This window comes from Asparagus officinalis, chromosome 3 (assembly GCF_001876935.1).
Source record: "Asparagus officinalis chromosome 3, Aspof.V1, whole genome shotgun sequence".
NCBI lineage: Eukaryota > Viridiplantae > Streptophyta > Magnoliopsida > Asparagales > Asparagaceae > Asparagus > Asparagus officinalis.
In genome coordinates, this window is record NC_033796.1 from 66,967,208 (window position 1) to 66,989,332 (window position 22,125).

Sequence of the window (22,125 nt, forward strand, 5' to 3'; positions counted from 1 at the left end):
AGCTCAAATTGTGAATAGCTAAATACCAAATCAAACAGCTACTACATGGAGCAATAAGAAAAGACAACTCCATCTCAAACCATATCAAAGGTGTCCTAACAAATATCAGATACGTGTCCAACACATGGACTTCACATGCTACATATTAAATAAGACAACTCGCATAAGTGTCTAACACATGGACTATATATGATGAATGTCCGACACATGGACTGCGATAGATAAATGTCCAACACGAGGATGACATATAATTAAGGTCCAACACATGGGCCGCAATAGGTAATGTCCAACACGAGGACTGCATATGATTAAGGTCCAACACATGGGCTGTAATAGATAAATGTCCAACACGAGAACTTCATATGATGAGCGTAATACAAATAAATGTTATAAGTAAAATGCATATATACTATTCACACTCGTGCCTCGGTGAGTGAATCCTAAACTCATGTCGATAATCAACTCATGTGTAGAATACACAATTTACAGTGTATTAAAATACCAAATAACCCAAACAACTCGTCGGTCACACAAACGTATGTAAACAACATGCACATGCACAAACAGGTCCAGCGGTTGACCGCCACGACCACCGCGGTCGACCGTGAAATGAGCAAAAAGACATTTCACAAAATATCACCTAACGGTCGACCACCGCATCCACTGCGGTCGACCACGCAGAAACATAGATCTTCCTGCACAAAAACATCGTCCAGCAGTCGACCGCCACGTCCACCGCGATAGACCGCGCAGAAGCATAACAGGCTTTTAGGTTTTGAACTTGCAAAAATTTTAACTCATCAAGAACATAAATTTTATCATTTACAAATCATATGACAAGATGAAAACTTTATTTCTACATATAAGAAAAATATCTCATGATTTACTTAAACTTGATTTAACCTAATCAAGTTTAACAACCCAAATAATCAAATTTACTTAAACTTGATTTAACCTAATCAAGTTTAACAACCCAAATAATCAAATTCTTTACAAGAACCCTAGTTATCCAAGTTTAACAACCCAAATAATCAAATTCTTTACAAGAACCCTAGTTATCGACAAAATTAACATAAATAAACTTGTATGAAACTTGAAATCGATGTAACAAATATTTTTTCATGTTTTCAAATCTTGTTTTACCCCAAACCTAGGGTTTTAAGGATCTCCAATCAACATAAAATATCATTTAATTGCTAAATTAGGGTTTAAACATGTTTTAATCATGATTAATAAATTAAAAACAAATTTATGAATAACCCTCATGATCATGATCATATTTTTGTCATAAACAGCAAGGAATTATTATAGATCTATCATGGTTTAAAGAATTATCATAAAAAATCTAAACCTTGTCATGTCGGGTTAAGTTACCATGAAAAACATCACTTTAACCATTAAAAGTGTAATCTTTATTAAAGGAAGGTTTTGGATGCAGATAATCTTGCATTATCATGTGCACAACCCCCTGAAACAATCAGCAAACGATCCCTCGATGCCAAACGCCCAAATCTCGCCTTCTCCTCGCTTTTCGCCTAATGAAACTCTCTCGAGAACTCAAGTTTATGGCTAGGGTTTGAAAGAGGAGGAGAGGGGCTGCTAGGGTTTGGAACATAAAAGAAAAGGGGTATTTTTTGTGTATAAACATGTATACATATGGCAACAAACCGGAATAAATACAGCCCAAAACCCGAAACTGGAAACTCAGTCTGATTAGAAACATACTCTTCGGTATTTTGGTTGTAACTTTCATATCCGAGCTCAGAATGATCTGATTAAATATTTGTTGGAAAGCTGCTGAAGAGACCTACAACTTTGGTCTTTAAGTTTTCCATATTCACACTGTATCAGTGTGTAAAATATAAAATCTCTCCACTAGTCATTATTTTCCAGATTTATACATCATACATGTTTTGTGCATTTGCACTCATATATACATATATACATTGAATTGATCTCAAATCAATTCCTAGCATATTCAAACATCACAATATGACTCATATATACATATATACATTGAATTGATCTCAAATCAATTCCTAGCATATTCAAACATCACAATATGTTATTTATCAATGTATAACAAATTTATTATTATTCATCACAAAATATTTAAATTTTTGGGGTTTTACACCCGATTCTTCTCATCGCCCCTATATCTATCACAGAAAATACCATATGACGCTTTTGCCCTCATGTGTATCGGCATTAATGATTTTCCCTATCATATTATAAATTATGAGATTTCATAATCATACTAAGCATTAAGATCATTTAAAGTTTTAAATAACATATATCATATCATGACAATAAACATCCTCCAGATTAGCATAGAAGTTTGAGCCCAAGTGGTGGTCATGCAGCTTCTTTCTTCTATTTTCTGACCCATTCGTGGATTTATTCTTTAAAAAATAACTGTAAATATGCAATGAAATTAATATCTTAAAATTATAAATTATTTTTTATTAAAACTAACCTTTGCGGCATTGCTGTCCCAGTACATGAGGAGAACCGCGAAATGAATCTTGTCAACTCAGTCATCGAGGTTTAAAAACATCTGCCAGTCCTCCTCATATTTGTCTAGGTTTCATGTTTGATCTCATGCCTCCATTGTTTGAGGACTGCTTCAACCTTGAAATTAAACACATAATTCCAAGCCCCCTCAAAGTCCTCAAGGCAGAAGCAGTCCTGTAGATTTACATACACATTTAGTAAGGATAATTTAATATCAATTACTAATTATTAATAGTAAGGATAATTTAATATCAATTACTAATTATTAATAAATGAAAAGCTAAAGCAATATGTAGTTACCAAAAGCTCAGTCTATATCGCCTCGTATGCGGTCCATAGTAGTTCTCAAAATAAAAATAAAGGTTGATAATGTTCGCTCTACAAACGAGAACCCCAATATATGCATTCAATTGGGTCGACCAAGGACCAACGGGCAAATTAGAACTATTCCACCGAATTATCACCCTCAGTCATCTTGGCGGTTGTTTAGATTCAGGCTTACCTTCGTCATGTCTGTTCTCTATGGGATCTGGCTTAGAGCCTTCAATAATAACATGATAATATATCATATAATATATATAAATGTGAAAATTAAAAGTATTTATACAATTTACCATTCGTTATCTCTCTTTCTTTTGCTGCGAGTGTAACAACTTTCCTAGTCTCCAATATAGGAAGCATTTTCTCTAACTTTCTCGCAGCACGTGGGTGATACTTCCTTGAGTCAGCCATGGACTTATGAGAGTCCGGAGGTAAGGGTAAACTGAGATAGTCATGTGTCTTCGGCCGCAAGTCAATATGGAATGTATAGGATGGATATGTCAGGGTCTAAGAAGCACCTACATAAGAAAGGAGAATCATTAATATAAATTTTTAATTGACCATTATCAATTATTAAATATTGAATACCTGTGTCGGGGGATGGTTTTGGTGTTGCATCAGGGCGGACGGGTGATGAATAACCCGCATCTGTAACAAATGATCACTATGAGCTAGATAACTAATAATTTATAAAATATATTAAAATATTATTTAATTTTTATTTCTACATCCGAAGATGGCAGTGTATCAACAGGACCAGTACCTAGGGTGATACTCCGTGATCGATCACCCTCTAGGCCAAAGAGCCTCCTCGCCCTCCTCATCTACAAATTCAATTATTAACATAGTTAAAAAAATTGTATACATGCTCATGAGATATGTTATTATGAAATGTATTATTGTTTTTTTTATGATAAGCTGAAAATCGGTAATGCATTGTAACATATATAGTTCATACCTACATCCAGCACTACATTTTGTGTGTAAGAGAATTCTTGCCAAACATCACCAAATGACCCAATTGGTTCACTATAATTATCTTCACTTTCTTCAATATTTTTTTCATTGTTATTAGGAAGAACAACAGATCTTGGCTCTTTGTACAAAACCACCCAATCAGATATGACATTCGGATCTTTCACGAAGGAGCACTAATCAGCTTATTCTCATTCGGATCTGCGAAAATGAATTTCTCATCCGTATATACTTCTCGGTGAAGATTGACTAGTGCAAATCAATAATGATCCTTTTGCTTTTTTGTAGGACACCAGCGAACCTTGAACATCGTGTAACTATATTGTTTTGGTTTACCAAACCCATAAATTACCTCAACAATATCAGTTAATTTTCCATAATATAGTATGTCATCTAGAATTGAGTTCTGATATCTTATACTTGAAAAACATTCTTGAGCAAACAAACCCATGACCCCACTATTCTGAGTTACCCTCCTATTGTAATAATCTTTTTTTTGTATGCAAGATTTTATAGGAGGCCCACCTCATTTGGATTTGAAATATATATATATATATATATATATATATATATATATATATATATATATATATATATATATATAATTTTTTATATATATATGAGGAGAGAGAAATGTTTTAAGGTGACGCCTTAGATAATCATCTAAGACGCGGCTAAATCACATGATTGAGCTGCATTGTGGATGATCCGCTCCATTAAAACTTGATCTAAATTTCTAAAACTCCAACACACCAAGTTTGGGGTGAACCCGTCGTTGTTTGACCCTTCATCCACTCGTATTAATTTTAACGGTTCAAATGAATAGAACTTTTCACATGGCTCGACGTAGGATCAAACGCGATGAGTCATTGCAAACTTTGGTGTGTTGGGGTTTAGAATATGTAGATCAAGTTCAACGGAGTGCGATCATCCACAATGTAGCTCAATCATGTGATTTTAGACCGCGCCTTAGATGATATCCAATGCGTCACCTAGGAACACTTTTCCATATATATATATTATATATATATATATATATATTATATATATATATATATATATATATATATATATATATATATATATATATATATTATATATATATTTTAAGGCCCATGAGAGTTATTATATCAAGAAGGCCAACTTCATTTTTTTTTTCTTCTTCCCCTTGTTTTCCTCTCACGTGATGACTTTTGTGAGATCGCTTTTGTTTTTTTTGGAAATATCTCCCACATTAAAAAAATGGAAAATAGAAAAAAAAATAAAAAAAAATCTTTAACCACGGAACCATTTTATGTATCTCCCATGTTTAAAATCCTAGAAAATCTCTAACCTCTTAACTATTCCATCTCTTTAAAATCTATATACATCTCATCTACTTTTTCTTCACAATAGCTTTTAAAAATGAAAATAAAAAAAAACTATAGAGAAAAAGAGAAGGAGAGGGATGACGTTTGGATTTTTCTCTTGGATTTGGGGTTTATAATCTTTTCTACGACGGATCGGCAAGCATCTCTTTTTCCTTAATTAATTTTCTAATTTGTGTTAAGCTTATATTCATGCAAGGATTATTTTCCTCAAATCTTATTATTATTATATTTTTATTTTTTCATTCCTACAAGTATCCCTTCCTCAATTATTATTATTATTATTATTATTATTATTATTATTATTATTATTTGGATTTCCTTCAAGCAAGCATCTCTTTTCTCAATTATTTTTCTAAATTTTGTTTAGCTTGTTCTTCATTTCCAACTCATTTTTTTCCTTTCATAGAAATAAATAGTAGAATACATGTTTAATATTTTTAGAGTTTTTTTAATTTTTTATTGTTATATTCTTATTTGGGAAATGAATAATAGGATTTATAATTCTAGGATCTATATTTTTTATCTTATTTATTTATTATATTTTCTCTCCATGATCTTAACATTATTATTGACATTAGTACTATTAATTTCACATAATTTTTTATACAAATCAGAAGATAAAAATTTTGATTTACAAAATATATAAATTTATCTTTTACTCATTTAGAAGTATTTATTTAAGAACTTGACTGAAAACTAAAGTTTACTTATTATCTACATCACCTATGACAAGAAAGATTATTAGTTTTATTGGTTAGTGGCTTTGGACAATGACTCCAGACCAGTTTGACCAAGTTGGGATACAATATTCTATTTTAGACCCGTTTAAGCCTCTTACTCACTAAAATCAGTTTTGTAGATTTATATGGAGTCAAATTTAAAATTTGTTTGGCCTGCTTGACACTAAACAAATATGCTAATTAGTCATTTTCCGTTTATTAAGATGATTGATGATATTATTTGATCTATTGATGCTTATTGGATCATCTGATGCTTTATTTTGGTCACCTAGTGACGTTTAATAGGATTGATTGTGCATGAAAATAACTTCTGTAAAAGTGTGATTTATAAGCGTGCTTTCATAGCATGGCTATGCTCTCGATATCGATATCCCGATATGAGATTTTTTTGTGATTTATAAGCGTGCTTTCATAGCATGGCTATGCTCTCGATATCGATATCCCGATATGAGATTTTTTTTCCTTGGCTATTACTATTATAATAGCATGGCTATGCTCTCGATATCGATATCCCGATATGAGATTTTTTTTCCTTGGCTATTACTATTATATCATCGACTAGACAATGCACCCCTCTTGATTGGACATGTTCCGGGTCACGGTTATTTCTCATAGTTTTTCTAAAGTTGTTCCACGGCAATACTATGGTTAGTGCTCAACATTTCATGCACAGTTACTTAGGTTAAACAGACAAACACGGGAGTTAATAAAGGAGAATTGGACGGAGAATATAACATGTATATAAACGGGCTTGTGCGCATTCTTGATATCCTGGTTTATATATATATGAGAAATAAGGGCCCATCTTGACTTGAAGCCGTGTTCCCAGGACGGTTTACGGGAAACCGATTTCTATACATGAAAATATTCTTCTCTAATTCAAATAACATCTAAAATAATAATTATACGCTTGTGTGTTTGATGATGGACATTATTTTGATCTCTATGATTTGCATTTCCTTTTATCATTATTAATTTAGATTTTCAACTTTTCTTTATATCTGCCACATACACTTACACGCGCATAATTCCTTCATTTTACATGCTTGTTGGGAGTTTTCTGACTCCCTTGGGATTTGCGTGCCCCAGATTCGGGAACCTTTTTTTCTTCGCAGGATCGAGAGTATCTCGAGGGGCAGGCTCATCAGCAGTGATCACCATTCATTCTATCAGTTATCCAGTTCAGTTGATTTAGGTAGTTATTTGGTTTAGGCTTTTCTTTAGCTACATGTGGCTCTCTAGACTATGGTGTATTTTTTCTTTCTATTTAGATAAACTGTGGACTTGTCATAGAACTATGAAAATGTTCGATATTTCTTTATCTATACATTCCTTTTTTTTTATCTTGGCTACATGCTCTTTGGTATAGTTTTGTCTTTATATATGTATACAGGATGATCTAGAGGCATGAATGTGACCGTATGGTTGCATTGTCGGCCGAGTTATGTTTCAAACTATTACATTTTGGAACCGGGGTGTGACAAGGTTTTGATTGATATCAGAGCCCTAGGTTTAGGAATAGTTGTCTCGTCCTATATACAAGTAGAAACTAAGATTGAGCTAAAAATAGAGCATGTATAGAATGAGTTATTTCCTTTCTAAAAATACGTCCTTTGACTCCCATTTCTCTGATTCCCAAGTCCTAATCTAGACCAATCTTATTTTTAGGTGATCACTATGGCCCCAAAATGTCGACCCCCTACTCTAGTTATCCCTGAGGGACACCAAGTCGATTAGACTGATCTTGCAGAATGGATTAGGGACCTGGTAGCTCATAATCGTCAGAGGGACGAGCAGCGACAGGTTGCAATGCCGGGCAATGTGTCTGGATTTCGGAAGCTCAACCCACAATACTTTGCTGGGACTGAAGCGGATATGAGGCCGATATATGGTTGGAGAAAATAGATCATTTATTGAGGGCAGCAAAGATACCAGATGAAGACCGAGTTGATATTGTTCAGCTGCAGCTCATTAATGTAGCCAGGACCTGGTGGGACGCAGGGGGGAGAAGCTGCCTAGGCTGATATTATGGGAGACATTCCGGGAGAGTTTCCTAGAGGCATTTTTCCTGAAGACGGCTTGTCTTGAGATGCAGAGGCAGTTTGTTAAGCTGTGGCAGAGAACTAGTACAGTTGATGAGTATGCAGCAAAATTTACCAAGCTCAGCAGGTTTGCCTCGGGGATAATGTCGAATGAGGTGGATAAGGGACAAAGGTTCATGCAGGGCCTAAATTTTGAGATCTAGACTCAGATTTATAGTCAGAAGGGGGTTGAGACTTATGCGGATGTCCTAGAGGTAGCTCGGAAGGCAGAACAACTGATTGGGATCATGTACTCTGTGAGGAGAGGGGCAAACAAGCGCCCTGTAGGTTAGACCTCAGGCGGTAACCAACAAAAGCCTCAGACGGGAGGAGCACCAGCTAAGCGCCAGCAGACAAGGGCTTCGAGACCAGCTCCACAACCAACCAACATGATCTTCCATTTCCGCAGCAAGCCGGAGCACTTGATGAAGGACTGCATGCGAGCTAACAGGTTGTGCTTAGCATGTGGGACGACAGATCATCAGATCACCACTTGTCCTAGTAGGGGAGTTTCAAGAGGAATTTCAAGAAGAGCGATAGTGCCACCAGGCCAAACTTGACAAGGTGGATAATAGTTGAGGCCACCACTTCTCACACAGTAGCAGATGTTTTGAGGACATCAGAGGGGTCAACAATTTCAAGGCCAGAGACAACGGAGAGGTCCTTATTTCCAGCACCCATATCAGCCACCTTATCAGTAGAGGCACCCAAGGGAATATGGTCAGCAAGCTCAGCAGCAACAGAGACAAGGTCAGGTTATGACATTTACTGCTAAGCAGGCAGATGCATCTGGAGACGTAGTCACAGGTACCATTTTGGTTTATTCAATCCCTACATTTACCCTATTTGATTCTGGGGCATCACACTATTTTATATCTGCTCAATTCATTGCACGCCACACCATACCATGTGATAGTTTAGAGGCGAGCTGGAATATCCATACCGGTAGCAGGGTATTAATGTCTAGTAGGGAGTGTAAGAGATGTCCAGTGGTAGTTTGTGGTAGGGAGCTATTTGCAGACTTGTTGGTGATTGACACTAATGGGTTTGATGTTATTTTAGGGATGGATTGGCTCTACAACTTCCATGCGACGATCGACTGCCAACGCAAAAGCATAGTGTTCAAGATACTAGGTCACCCAGAGTTTGAATTCATGAGCGATAGCAAAGTGATGGAACAGCTAGAGTATCGAGCAGGCATGGATAGAGTATTAACCTGTATTGAAGTAGAGGATAAGCCCCTACCAGAAATTGTCGAGGAGTTCCTTGACGTTTTTCCTGATGAGTTGCCGGGTCTGCCACCAGATAGAGATATAGAGTTTGCCATCGATGTTATTCCAGGGGTTGCACCTATTTCAAAACCCCATTACCGAATGCCAATAACAGATTTAGAGGAGTTGAGAAAGCAGGTTTAGGAGTATATTTATAAAAAATTTATCAGGCTTAGTACTTCATCTTGGGGAGCACCAGTGGTATTAGTGCTAAAGCTGGATGGTAGCCGAAGGATGTGTATTGACTACAGGGAGTTGAATCGGGTTACCATCAAAAATAAATATCCAATTCCCAGCATATATGATCTTTTTGATCGGCTCGGAGAAGCTAGAATGTGTTCTAAGCTGGACCTCAGGTCACGTTATCATCAGCTGAAGGTGAGGAATGAAGACATACCTAACACCGCATTTCGAACATGGTACGGGCACTATGAGTTTTTGGTGATGCCATTCGGAGTGACAAATGCTCTATCTACATTTATTGATGTACAAGGTGTTTTCCCAGTATCTTGACAAGTTTATTATGGTGTTCATTGATGACATTCTTGTGTACTCCAAGACCACGGAAGGTCATTCAGAGCATCTAAGGACGGTGTTGAAAATCCTACGGAAGGAGAAGCTTTATGAAAAATTGAACAAGTTTGAGTTTTGGCTGGAGCAAGTGTCCTTCTTGGGGCATGTGATTTCAGGAGCATGTATCTCTGTGGACCCGAAGTAGGTTAATGCATTGTTAAGATTAGATCCGCCTATATCTGTGACAGAAGTACAAAGTTTATTAGGGATGGCTAGATATTATAGGAAATTCATAATGGATTTTACTAAGATTTCAGGACCACTTACTAGGCTGACTCGAACGGAGGTCAAGTTTTTGTGGACTCAGGAGTGTCAAGCAACATTTGAGGAGTTAATGAAGAAGTTGACAACAACACCAGTTTTGACAATTCCTAATGAGTCAGGAGGATTTGTAGTGCACACGTATGCTTTTGGTTTGGGTTTAGGTTGTGTTCTGATGTAACATGGGAAGGTAGTAGCTTATGCATCTAGGCAATTGAAGACACATGAGAGGAACTACCTAGTTCATGATCTGGAATTGGCGGTGGTGATTTTTGCATTGAAGCTATGGCGGCACTACCTTTTGGGGCAGAGAGGGGAGGTATACACAGATCATAAAAGCTTCAAGTATATCTTCACTCAGAAGAAGCTCAACATAAGACAACGCAGGTGGTTAGAGCTTATAGCGGATTATGATCTTGATTTACAATATCACCCATGACGAGTTAATGTGGTGCCAGATCATTTGAGTAGGAAGCCTGTGGCGATGAGACTCACCAGACAACGGGAGTTTCTAGCTGAGTTCCGGAGGATGAACATGGAGGTTATATTATCTGGAGGAGGGAGACAGTTGATGAGTTTACATTTACAGTCAACTCTGGTAGACCGGATCAAGGCTACCCAGTTCGAGGATGCTCGGTACCAAAAATTCAAGAAATAAGTGGAGTCTGGAGAGAGAACTGATCTACAGATACATGAGGATGGATCCTTGCGATTCTGTGGTAGGTTGTGTGTGCCTAAGGGTGATGTTAGACGAGAGCTTTTGGAGGAGGAGTACAGTTTAGTGCTTTCTATTCATCCAGGAGGCACGAAGATGTATTGGGACTTAAGAGAGCATTACTGGTGGCCAGGAATGAAGATGGAGATAGCCCGATTTGTGTCAAAATGCCTAACATGTCAGCAGGTGAAGGCTGAGCATCAGAGGACAACTGGGTTATTACAGCCCCTTCCTATTCCCGAGTGGAAGTGGGAACATGTTTGTAGGCGTCAAAAATTGCCTATAGGTCCCTGCACATGGCTCGGTATAGAGAGAAGATGATGAACATCGCTATCCGAGTCATAGAAGCTCATTTGACGACGATAAGGGTATGAAGTGAGTCGACGAACCATGTGAGGCAACGGAACTTCGGAATAATCAAAACACGAACCTTTTGGGGCAGAGAGGGGAGGTATACACAGATCATAAAAGCTTCAAGTATATCTTCACTCAGAAGAAGCTCAACATAAGACAACGCAGGTGGTTAGAGCTTATAGCGGATTATGATCTTGATTTACAATATCACCCATGACGAGTTAATGTGGTGCCAGATCATTTGAGTAGGAAGCCTGTGGCGATGAGACTCACCAGACAACGGGAGTTTCTAGCTGAGTTCCGGAGGATGAACATGGAGGTTATATTATCTGGAGGAGGGAGACAGTTGATGAGTTTACATTTACAGTCAACTCTGGTAGACCGGATCAAGGCTACCCAGTTCGAGGATGCTCGGTACCAAAAATTCAAGAAATAAGTGGAGTCTGGAGAGAGAACTGATCTACAGATACATGAGGATGGATCCTTGCGATTCTGTGGTAGGTTGTGTGTGCCTAAGGGTGATGTTAGACGAGAGCTTTTGGAGGAGGAGTACAGTTTAGTGCTTTCTATTCATCCAGGAGGCACGAAGATGTATTGGGACTTAAGAGAGCATTACTGGTGGCCAGGAATGAAGATGGAGATAGCCCGATTTGTGTCAAAATGCCTAACATGTCAGCAGGTGAAGGCTGAGCATCAGAGGACAACTGGGTTATTACAGCCCCTTCCTATTCCCGAGTGGAAGTGGGAACATGTTTGTAGGCGTCAAAAATTGCCTATAGGTCCCTGCACATGGCTCGGTATAGAGAGAAGATGATGAACATCGCTATCCGAGTCATAGAAGCTCATTTGACGACGATAAGGGTATGAAGTGAGTCGACGAACCATGTGAGGCAACGGAACTTCGGAATAATCAAAACACGAATAGATCGGGAGCTCCGCATCACTTGCAAAAGACGAAACACCCCTCGTGTCCCGGCCAGTGGTTGGTCGAGACACCAAATGGTGTCTCAGCCAAAGCATGACCGAGACACTCATGGGTGTCTGCAGCCCCGAAAATCTATTATTTGGCTGTTTTCAGCCGTTTTTCGACCGTTAACCACCTAGATTTGTTTCAACTGATAAAACATCATCCAAGAATATGGTTAAGTGGTTACAACTGAATATAAGAGTGAATTGATCGTTCTTATCCGAAAACAGGGCTCCTGTAACCTATAAATACAGCCTCAGGGCCTTAATTTTTTCAGATCTGGAATTCTCAAGCGTTGGCGAAGCCCTGCTGAATTAAAGACCGAAGAAGCACGACTTTCGGAAGTGAGGAGGAGATCATATCGAGTTCGTCGGTATAAAAAAGAGGATCTCGTCAGATCCACACTTCCCGGTCCTTTGCCTTGAGATTTCCCTGTTACGGTACTGGTGGTCCACGGATACTAACGTCCCCGTCACAGGCTAAGATCCCACGCAAGCAGCGGGTGATAAACACCCGTTGCGCTGTTTGACGAAAGTTGTATTTTTTTATTTTGTTTTTATTATGTAAAGGTCTTATAAAAAGACTGACTTTTGTTTTCATTGTAACGTCTGAAGTTGTAATGAACACATCAATGAATATATCAACTTTCTTCCCAAACAATCTACCGACCACAGTGGGAGCCAATAACTTCGCTGTCAAAGCTGTCGTGATGCAACCAGCGATCAAGATCCTGGTGAATGAAGAGGTCAAATTTGAATTCGACCAACAGAAGTTCAAGGAATATTTGTCCTCCTCCAGATCTGCCTCTCCTCGCAGATCCAGAAAAGTTCGCTGGTCTTCTGACACGAAGACCAGAGAAGATGATCTCCGCGGCGCCGCCGTAGTAATTGTAAGTCGTAACGTGTCGCCGATATCCAGCGAAGTTAGATCAGCTGTTCCGAACTCCTCCTTGACCAAAGAGTCAGTTGCTGAAGCTATGCCAACATTGTCAAAGAGGGCGTGCCAAAGACGGCGTTAACGTCTTGCGCGTCAACTTGCTAAGGCTTTGGAACCAATGGATGGGATCTGCTATGATGTGGATCTGAAGTCTAGGCAACTCTAAGAATAACAACGGCGATCAAGCAACCCCTCTTCTAAAGCAGAGAAGAACGAATGGGTTCGCGTCAAGAGGTCCCACTCTACCCTTGAGGAACGAATCCAGAAGCGTCGCGCATTACTTGCGCAAGCCCGAGTCTTTGTGCAAGAAGCGCGGAAAATGCAGAAGGAAGAGGTGGTTAAAAAATTGCCCAAGCAGAAACGGGTTTGGATGCCAAAGGTCAAATCAGCGCCTAAGGCAAAAGTAGATGAAGTTACCCTTCAACCTTCGTCAACTCCGGATCCCACTCCCCATGGTAGTATGGACCTCACCAAATCTAGAGTTTCTGTGAAAGACCGCCTGGGTCCTCTACCCGAAGATCGATGTAAAGCACATGTTAAGGAGCGATTTGGACTGTTGAAAGGCTCCGAAACAACCATTCAGGCTGGGGGTCGTACTTGTTTGGGGAGAAAATTGTCTTCTTCATTAAGATAATCATTACAACTTCAGTCGTTACAATGAAAACAAAAAAGATTGTCTTTTTATAAGACTCTTACACAATGAAAATGAAAAATTACAACTCTCATCAAACAGCACCACGGGTGTTTATCGCCCGCTGCTTGCGTGGGATCTTGGCTTATGACGGGGACGTTGATATCCATGGACCACCAAACGATCAGATCAGACCCGTAGCTTCGTCAATTTGCGAAGGAATTAAGAAGCCGAAGCAATTATCTCGGCAACAGCAAGATAATCACTCTTCTCGAGATCACCGCAACGGGGCGATCTCAAGGGAAGGAACCAGGCTCTGGATCTGACAAACTATCCTTCTTTATGCTAAAGAACTCGATCCGATCTCCTCCTCCTCTCTGAAATTCGTGATCCTTCAGTCTTCAGTTCGGCAGAGCTTCGCCAACGCTCGAGAATTCCAGATCTCAAAAAATAAAGGCCCTGGGCTGTAGTTAAAGGCTTTGGGACCTCTGTTTTCAGATAAAAAAGGTCGATTCCCTCTTATCCTCAGTTGTAATCACTTAACCACGTTCATAGATGATATTTTATCAGTTGGAACAAATCCAGGCGGTTAACGGTTGAAAAACCGCCAAAAACAACTAAAAAATAACTTTTTCGGGTTACAGACACCCGCGGGTGTCTCGGCCAGGCCGAGGGCTTGGTCTTGCGCGCTTCGTCCGTTTTCTTCGTATTTTCATCACCCGAACTCGGAATCACGCGATCTAGAATGCGTCGAAAAGCCGACGAGGAGATCTACAAGCTTTCATGATTGAATCATGTGTGGAGTAAATAGGACACAAGGGGCGTTTTGTCTTTCATAAGCGACGTGCAGCTTCGATTCATTCGTGTTTTAATTATTCTGAAATTCCGTTGCTTCACATGGTCCGTCGACTAACTTCATGCATTCAACATTATCAAATGAGCTTCTGTGACTCGAATAGCGATGTTCATCGTCTCCTCTCCATCTCGAACCGTGTGCGGGGACCTATAGGTAATTTTTGACACCTACAGATACCCCCTCCAAAGTGTTTCAGTCTCGTTTCTTTTATAGATGAGACTGAAATACTTTGGATATGATCGGTCCAACCTTCAGTCGGTGTAAAAGGACCTGTATGTTAGACCCTAGAGGGAGGGTGATTAGGGTCTTATGCTAATCTAATCCCGATTAAATGTTAATTAAAATTATATTGATTGATTTATTCTTGCAAGAATGATATAAGATAGATATGAGCAAGAAAGATATGAATAAGCACAAATAAAAGGTACGCTAAGCAAAACATAAACAACCGATATGATTACGAGGTTCGGTCATCACGACCTACATCCCTGCTCCTCACCTCAAGGAGATCTCTACTATCACAATCCGGTTTGGAAGCCGGAACTTCTACACACTCGGTTTACAAACTTACCGAAAACTCTCACACAACCAACACTATGCAATCACACTTTACACACTAAGTGTAGGAACCTAGCCCGTGTCCTCCTCCTCAAATGCTCGGATGCAACCTCTCCCTAGGTTCGTCAACCGACGCCACTCCTATTGGATTCGACCCCGTCTCTCGCCACACACTCCTCTCGGTGTACAAGTGCATTACAAGTGATACTCACAAATAAAGATTAAATATAATAGTTTGTTCTCAACAACAAATGAGAACGCAATTGAAGCTCACACTCACTAAATCACACCCCACAACCCACACTATATGATATGAAGATATTAAGCTCAATATTGTGTGTGTGATAACAGCGAATGAAAAAATATGTAACTCAATAAATATAGCTAAGATATGAAAAAGAAATTATAAGCTATATGAAAAGATGAGTTACGAAAACTTCTCAATAAACAAGAAGAACAGTAGAGGATGATGAGGATAGGATCCTCAGTTGAAATGAAAAGCCTCTTCTTATTATAGCAGACTTCTTTTAAAGCAGATGATCAGAAACCGCTTAAACAGCTCTTTAAACACTCTTAAGATTTTTGTTAAAACTTCACTATAAAACAAAACTTAGTTTTTTTGAAAGAGAGCAGCAATGAGGTATTTATACCCACTTAAAATATCAGCCAAAACAAGCTTGAAAAGACCAAAACAGCCCCAAAAAATCAAATCAGAAAAATAGCCGTTGGAAAGCAATTATTAGATCGACGGTCGATCGTGGAAATCTCGCGGTCGACTGCGAAGCATAAAAACACTGAAAAAGAGATTTAAAGGCTGGCGGTCGACCGCGGCGGTCGATCGTCACGGTCGATCGCGAGCCATAAAAAAGCATACTATAAAAAATAACTGCTGGCAGTCGACCGTGGCTGTCGACCGTGGCGGTCGACCGTAAACTGATATATGACATATGAGAGGTTTTTAAGTTGATTTTGAAAATACATTAAAAATATCAAATTAATTCCAAAAATAGTAAAACTTTGGAGAAAGTTTCTAAATGATGAAATTTACATGTTTGAAAAGAAATTTTTGGAAAATTAATTTTCGTTTGTGAAAACTCCCTGTTTTTGAAAAGTGTTCAGAAAACCTGAATTTTTGTGAACATGAAAATTGAGTTATGACTTGTAAATACGTATATATATATATCATGTATATATATATATATATAAACAAGTGTGAATGAGATGTAAACATGAATTAAAAACTATTATAAGGAAGTTTGATGAGAAATCATTTATTTGATAGAAAACGTCGAAATTGTGTTAAGTGCACATATATTGAGCTTGAATATAAACATACAATATATGTAAACAAGCTAAACTTATACCTAGGTGAATGTACACACATGAACTTGAATCTTTAACGCTTGATTATCGTGTGTTGAATTACCTGTAAAGAGAACAACAAAAACAACAAAACTAGAGAATAGATTAGTGATAAATTGTTTGACAAATCATCATCAAAACTATAGGGCCAACAATCTCCCCCTTTTTGATGATGACAAACAATTTATTTAATGATATGAAGTACATATTGATAAACCACATATAACATGAATATATAAAACCACATATCATAACATTCCATCAATATGAATTAAACATTAAACCGAACATCAATATGTAGATTTTCTCCCCCTTTGACAACATCAAAAAGGGAAGAAAAAAATAAATAGGAGCAACGCTCCCCCTGCATTCAAGCACAGATAATAACCAAGTGTATGGACAAAAAGAAAAGAGTCCCCCCTGTCAATTTGCATAAATGACATATAGAGATCATATATAGGAGCTAAATAATCATAATCATAATCATTCATACACATCCATAAATATTTGAAATTAAAAGTCCAAACCAAGCATAAAGCATCATTAGCAACATGTTTTCACAAAACAAGGCATAAAGAAAATTGTTTTCACTATACATTGTTCATGATAAACTAACATAACCACAATAAACCAAATTAGTCCCACAAAACTACATTGTTTACCACACAAACCATACATAATTTGTTCCATAATAACACATAGTTTCCCACACAAACCATAGAGTTATTACAACTCAAAATAAAACATAAGTGTCAAGTTTTCTTTCACCAAAACATAAACATCACCATAAGCATAGAATCCAATAAACTCCAATAAGCAACAATCAGGAGCAAGGCCAGAGCCAGATCCCGAACCAGAGCCAGAAGCAGATCCTCCTTCAGAACCCTCACCTGAATCAGAGTCAGAGCTGGAAGAGGGATCTGGAATGCTAAGAGACTGACGCTGATAAGATAGAATAGTCCTAACGTCCTTCTGAATAGATGAGACCTGAGTCTCAAGACGATCCAATCGGGCACATATATCAGAAGTGGAGGAGGTAGAAGCTCTAGACCGAGAACGGGAAGATGATGGCTTAGCAGGATCAGAGAAGGAGTCAGAAAGTTGCATACGGGAGAGAGAGACTCTATCAAAGTATTCCTTACCCGGATCAACTTTGGGTTCATTGGTTAGAGCAACACCGAAGTGTTGAAGAATGAGGGTGATGAAGCTGCCAAAAGGAAGAAGTTTGTAATTCTTGCATGCCATGTTCTTAAGAAAAACATTTGCCCAATTCACTTTTATTTTGGCAAAAATGGCATAAACAACATTAACCTTATCAGGGGAAAATGATCAAAGCTACCGGTTTTGAGAATGAGATTATGAGCAACAATACGAGCTATGATTTTAGCAGTGAGATTGAGTGATTTGTTGTTCATAGGATAGGTGCAACCGGGCTTAAACAAGATATCGTTCACAACCTGATCGGTGTGATCGATAGACATAAGCTCAACGTCACTTGTTGGAATCTTAAGGATTCCGACAAGTTCGTTGGCAGAAAAAGATATCTGAATGTTCTTAACAGATATGGTGATGGTTTGGAGACCATCAGCAGTAGATGAAACAGATAGGTTTGCATAAAATAAATAGACAAGGAATGGGTAATAAGGAACTTTACGTTCCACGTCTAGCAGTTTATGCAAACCAACAGCATACAGAATATCATGAATATCATATATGGCTAGTTCCTCATATTTGATATATCGAGTAGGCAGGATTTTTTTTTACGCAGATCCCTATATTTCTTAATAAGGGGTTTGAACAGAAGATAATCCTCATAGTGGGAGGCAATGGAAGATGAGGAACCAGACTCAGGCTTAGATCTTTTCTTAGGAGACATTGTGGTAGATATGATCAATTTGGGTTTAAATAGATATGAAATTAGACAGAAATTGAAAACCCTAGAAATGAAAGTGAAAGAAACCCTAGATAATGAAATAGAGCACAAGAGTGAGATGAGAGATTACCCAACAGATTTCCAACACGAAATTGATGAAGAGATGGCCGCGGTCGACCGGAGAGGAGCTACGGGCGACCGAGGGAAGAATTGGGAATTTGGGGAAAATATCGAATTTGGGAAAAGATGAGAGAGGATCGGATCAAAAGGAGAGGAAGGGATGGTCTGGATCAAGTGATGAATGAGATCAACGGTGGAGAACGAGTCGGGTTCAGAAGTAAATATTCAATTGAAACCGAAACCCGATAACGAAATGAACAGAAACATAAAGAATTTCTTACGGTCGACCGTGGCGGTCGACCGAAGCAACTTCCAGAAACATCGGTGGTCGACCGTGGCGGTCGACCGCGAGAAAAAAATAAAAGCATAGGCAATTTAAAGCACTGGATCTTGAGAAAAATGCAATTTGGTCTTAAATAAAAATTTGTTTTATGTTTATTATACATATATAAGAATATATAAGAAGTTCTTAGCTATTTAAATCATGAAATTATTTTATTTTAGCTTAATAAAACAACAATAATTAATATTTAAGCCTAAGAACCAATATACTAAAAAAACAAAATAAACAACAAAAACAAATGACATGAGGCTCATTTTGGTACCCAAATCATTTTGGTACCACTAAAATTTGGGACATGACCCCGATCATGTAAATCCAAGGCCCTAGGGCTATGAACCCGTTTAGACGTATTTTGTGCACCGAAACGGTCAAAACAAAAATCGTAAACATGACCCATACGATTGTAATTTATGCAATGTAGAGGTTTGAATGGTTTGCGTTGACCGAAATGAAATGCACGTAGTTCATTTGCAAAAATAGATTTTTCTTTGTAATTATTTTTCAAATGAGAATTTCTTTACAAATCGAAACAAAACATGGCCAAATGACCAAGACGACCATAATAATCACATTTATACACATGAGCATGTTTATGATTTACACTATGTGTGTATACATGTGTATGAGATGAAGAAGCTTGATGGGATGCACAATCATGAATAGGCATGTCAATTTTTTGTGCATTATGACAAAATTGGGCTAAATGGCCTTTAAGACCGCAAATAGAACATTTGTGAATTTTATCATACATGTGTGCATAATGAATAGGTTTCTTAGAAGAATTAACATTGTATTTTGCACACAAGTCCATAAGCTTTTTATTATTAGCAATATAAGTGTTTAGTGTTGAATCAAAGGTAGATATACGTTTTCTCATTTGATTCAACTCATCATTGTGCATACAAGCATTGCTACTAGAAGTAGGATAAACAAGATTTTTTATCATAAATTTTAACTTATCTACTTCTAACATGGCATCATGTTTTTTATGAAGCAAACTAGCATTTTCAATTTTCAAAGTTTCATTGCATTCTTTAAGAATTATATTTTCATTTGCAATAAAATTAAACTTAGTGTCTAGTGTTTCATGAGTGGATTTCATATTTACATACTTACTCTTTACATCAATATAACAATTGTGTAATTTTTCAAACTCAAGAGCAAGCTCATCAAAAGTAATAATATCATCGTTATCAAGCTCGCATACCTCACTAGGGTTATCACCTAGTGGTTTGATACATGGAGATGAGGCTTCTTTAGAACTCAAAGTGTGATTTTCTAATGCTTGTTGAATAGCCTCCAAGTTCCCTTCATGTGCTTCAATAAATTTCCATAAGGCGTAAGCACTATCAAAATTAGCAAATTTGTTAGAAAATGAAGAGTGAAAAGCATTAAGCAAATATTCTAACAAAAGCTTGTTCATATTAAACAATCTTTTATTATTTTTACTCCATTTGGATTTTTCCAAAATAGGAACGACATAAGCATCCTCAATAATTTCCCATAAATCGAATTGTTTAGATTGAACAAAAAGTTTGAATCTAACACGCCATTAATCATAGGGGAAAATATCCAAATGAGGAGCAACATTAATAGAATAACCAAGACTGGATGCATCATACATATCCATAATGATTATATGTAAGAAGCAAAAAGCAATCAACACTAGATTAGCACAAAAGATAACTTGGATCTTTAACTCAAGGTGATTAGACCTTAAATCAAAGAGCACCAAGCTTTGATACCAATTGTTAGACCCTAGAGGGAGGGTGATTAGGATCTTATGTTAATCTAATCCCGATTAAATTCCAATTAAAATTATATTGATTGATTTATTCTTGCAAGAATGATATAAGATAAATATGAGCAAGAAAGATATGAATAAACACAAATAAAAGATACGCTAAGCAAAACACAAACAAACGATATGATTACGAGGTTCGGTCACCACGACCTACGTCCCCGCTCCTCACCTCGAGGAGACCTCCACTATCACAATCCGGTTTGGAAGCCAGAACTTCTACACACTCGGTTTATAAGCTTACCGAAAACTCTCACACAACCAACACTATGTAATCACACTTTACACACTAAGTGTAGGAACCTAGCCCGTGTCCTCCTCCTCAAGTGCTCGGATGCAACCTCTCCCTAGGTTCGTCAACCGACGCCACTCCTATTGGATTCGACCCCGTCTCTCGCCTCACACTCCTCTCGGTGTACAAATGTATTACAAGTGATACTTACAAATAAAGATTAAATACAATGGTTTATTCTCAACAATAAATGAGAACACAATTGAAGCTCATACTCACTAAATCACACCCCACAACCCACACTATATGGTATGAAGATATTAAGCTCAATATTGTGTGTGTGATAACAGTGAATGAAAAATATGTAACTCAATAAATATAGCTAAGATATGAAAAAGAAATTATAAGCTATATGAAAAGATGAGTTAGGAAAACCTCTCAATAAACAAGAAGAACAGTAGAGGATGATGAGGATAGGATCCTCAGTTGAAATGAAAAGCCTCTTCTTGTTATAGCAGATTTCTTTTAAAACAGATGATCAGAAACAGCTTAAACAACTCTTTAAACACTCTTAAGATTTTTGTTAAAACTTCACTGTAAAACAAAACTTAGTTTTTTGAAAGAGAACAGCAATGGGGTATCTATACCCACTCAAAATATCAACCAAAACAAACTTGAAAAGACCAAAACAGCCCCAAAAAATCAAATCAGAAAAATAGTCGTTGGAAAGCAATTATTAGATCGGTGGTCGACCGTGGAAATCTCACGGTCGACCGCGAAGCACAAAAACACTGAAATAGAGATTTAAAGGTTGGCGGTCGACCGCGACGGTCGACCGAAAAAGTCTCTGATGGATTCACGGTCGACCGTCACAGTCGACCGCGAGCACATAAAAATCAATTTTTGTTTGTGAAAACTCCCTGTTTTTGAAAAGTGTTCAGAAAACCTGTATTTTCGTGAACATGAAAATTGAGATATGACTTGTAAATACGTATATATATATATCTATATATATATATATATATATAAACAAGTGTGAATGAGCTGTAAACATGAATTAAAAACTATTATAAAGAAGTTTGATGATAAATCATTTATTTGATAGAAAACGTCGAAATTGTGTTAAGTGCACATATATTGAGCTTGAATATAAACGTATAATATATGTAAGCAAGCTAAACTTATACCTAGGTGAATGCACACACATGAACTTGAATATTTAACGCTTGATTATCGTGTGTTGAATTACCTGTAAAGAGAACAACAAAAAC

The 22,125-nt window shown here is 37.6% G+C and overlaps 1 long non-coding RNA gene across 2 annotated transcripts in view; it reads right to left on the bottom strand.

The window, feature by feature from the left end:
- LOC109834290 overlaps nucleotides 2,059-22,125 on the bottom strand; it is a 65,901-nt gene continuing 45,834 nt past the window's right edge. Inside the window, exons 2-5 of one of the 2 annotated variants that reach the window (XR_002245522.1) lie at nucleotides 3,424-3,483; nucleotides 3,129-3,353; nucleotides 2,815-3,055; nucleotides 2,059-2,688 (exon numbers count right to left, since the gene is read on the bottom strand). This is a non-coding gene — a long non-coding RNA (uncharacterized LOC109834290). The remainder of the gene's footprint in view (nucleotides 2,689-2,814; nucleotides 3,056-3,128; nucleotides 3,354-3,423; nucleotides 3,484-22,125) is intronic. The other variant, XR_002245523.1, reaches the window with a different exon arrangement.